This window comes from Acyrthosiphon pisum, chromosome A1 (genome assembly GCF_005508785.2).
Source record: "Acyrthosiphon pisum isolate AL4f chromosome A1, pea_aphid_22Mar2018_4r6ur, whole genome shotgun sequence".
Lineage (NCBI taxonomy): Eukaryota > Metazoa > Arthropoda > Insecta > Hemiptera > Aphididae > Acyrthosiphon > Acyrthosiphon pisum.
The window spans coordinates 12,274,943-12,277,433 of record NC_042494.1 but is presented as its reverse complement, the minus strand read 5'-3'; the positions used below and the strand labels follow the sequence as shown (position 1 = coordinate 12,277,433).

Sequence of the window (2,491 nt, the reverse complement as noted above, 5' to 3'; positions counted from 1 at the left end):
GCAAAATATAGTATAACGCACAAAACGCACAACTTCACCCATTTATACTTCCGAACCTTATAATTTAAGAATTATAAATAAAAATACCATTGAAGTAGGAAAAAAATTGAAAAAAAAAAGCAAAAAATATCTTTAGCAGAGCGTGGTTTCGATCCACGGACCTCTGGGTTATGGGCCCAGCACGCTTCCACTGCGCCACTCTGCTATGGAGCAAATGAGGCAGAAATAACCATATTTATTTTAAAAAGCCCCTATTTGGGGGTGTAATTTTTTTGAAGTTAAATCTTAATTTCGTAAAAAAAATCTCAAAAATAAAAAATTGAATAAAATGGAATTCTTCAATTTTGCTTGTTTGTAATATTACGAATTTTATATAAGCAGATTATTGATTCAGGGACGTTGATGTTATAAAATGTACTTAAAATGTGTAGTAATCGAAGAAAAAGGGAATATTGAACTCCAAATACGCAATACAGTTAGAAGTCTAATAATTTTCCACCCTAATAATATTTAATTGTTAATTACCTAATATTACATACCTAGGTGACTTATCACTTATTGTTACTAGGACGCTAGATATGGCACATAATCTTTATCAGTGCCGCATCCAGGTAGGGGGCACTGTGGGGAAATACTCACCACCCCACCCGGAATTTATTTTATGGACAATAGTGTTATAAACATAAAGTAACAGATGATAAGTATTTTAGTTCTAGAAACACTAGAGAAAAAAATTAAGTGCCCCCTTAAATAAATTATCTGGCTACGTAGCACTGATCTGGCTCAGTGCACTGATAATTCTATATCTATAGATATTGTGCGTCTTAGTGAAAATGTAAATGATTTATAATAAATAAATTAAAAATAATAATAATGCCGGTAACAAAAATTAAAATCATATTACATTTGTGTATTTTCCACAAAATTTTAGTTTTTGTAGTAGGTACATTTACTTATTCAAAACAAAAATGTTTAGCAGAGCGTGGTTTCGATCCACGGACCTCTGGGTTATGGGCCCAGCACGCTTCCACTGCGCCACTCTGCTATGTAATTAAAAGGTAGAAATAACCACATTTATTCTAAAAAGCTCTTTTAGGGGATGTGTTTTATTAGTTATAATCTTAAATTCGTAAATAAATTCTACTTACCTCAAAAAATAAAAAAAATTTATATAAATGGAATTCTTAAAATGTTGCTTCTTTGTAATACCTATGTTATATTCATAGGAATTCCGAATTTTATATTAGATATACCTTATACTTGAAATTCCCATCGCGGAAACCTTCATATAACTAGCTCACGCTAATGAAAGTGAGTTCAGGCTTTCAAAAACAATGCTTCAAATATTTTATTTTTGTTATACAAAAGATCAGAGGCTTGCTCAGGGATTTTGGATGGGGCGGGGGAGGGGGAGTTGGTTTGAAATTATTTTTCAAACAAAATATTTGTTAAATTTAACGGTATAAATCAAATTTAACCCCCACGCGAATTTTTCAATTTTTTTTTCGGAAACCTATGTATTACAACCAGTTAAGAACCATGGTGCAAAAATTAATTGCCGAGAATCATTAGTTTTTATGGTATAGCCTTACGAAGTTCACGATTGTCGGTGTTTTACGCACACGCACAACGCTATATTGTTTACCAAATTTATTTATTTACATAATTTGTTATGTTTTAATCAAGTTAAAAGCTATTATACTTACTTTTGTTGTCCATATATAATAGGTACTGTAAATTATATTTTGTAACACAACATAATTTATGTAATAGGATACTAGTCCAATAGTCCCTATATTATATTAATTAAAATAAAAAAATAAATAAATATTAATCGGATGATGGACCGCTACTGACTACCCCGATATAAAGCAAAACAATTCGTGTCGCAAATCGGATTAGACCGTTTTCTTAGTTATTTTTGGGACGCAACTAGTACGTATGACCTATGTAGCCTAAATTTTCTACCCTAAATCCTAATAATATATAATTAACATACCTTGGTATATTATTATATCTATTACGTCTTACTGAAAATTTAAAAGATTTGTAACAATTAAAATAATGAGAATGTCAGAAAGAAAAAAAAAACACATTTCATTTGTGTATTTTCAACAAAAATTTGTAGTACTTCCTTACTCACGTCTTATCTATAAAAATAATGTTTAGCAGAGCGTGGTTTCGATCCACGGACCTCTGGGTTATGGGCCCAGCACGCTTCCACTGCGCCACTCTGCTAGTGGCCTAGTGGAGATTAGGTACCTGGTACATACTTTGGACATGTAGATATGTTATACAAACTGATAAATAGTCGATAAATAAACACATCTAAATGCACAGATTAAATCATATGCAGTTACATACTGACATAGACACATATTTGTTCATCTCATATGTTTATTATATGATATATTGATGTAGTATTATAGTATGTAGATAGGTATACATAGGTACTATACGTAACTACTAACTATATAATATATAATACGGG

General features: G+C 31.1%; 3 non-coding genes across 3 annotated transcripts; all 3 read right to left on the bottom strand.

The window, feature by feature from the left end:
• Positions 1-133: 133 nt before the first annotated feature.
• TRNAM-CAU lies at positions 134-205 on the bottom strand. Its single transcript has one exon. It is a non-coding gene; the product is annotated as a tRNA-Met (tRNA).
• Positions 206-973: 768 nt separating this feature from the next.
• On the bottom strand, positions 974-1,045 carry TRNAM-CAU. The gene has a single exon. It is a non-coding gene; the product is annotated as a tRNA-Met (tRNA).
• A 1,121-nt stretch (positions 1,046-2,166) lies between these two features.
• On the bottom strand, positions 2,167-2,238 carry TRNAM-CAU. The gene has a single exon. It is a non-coding gene; the product is annotated as a tRNA-Met (tRNA).
• Between the last annotated feature and the right edge of the window lie 253 nt (positions 2,239-2,491).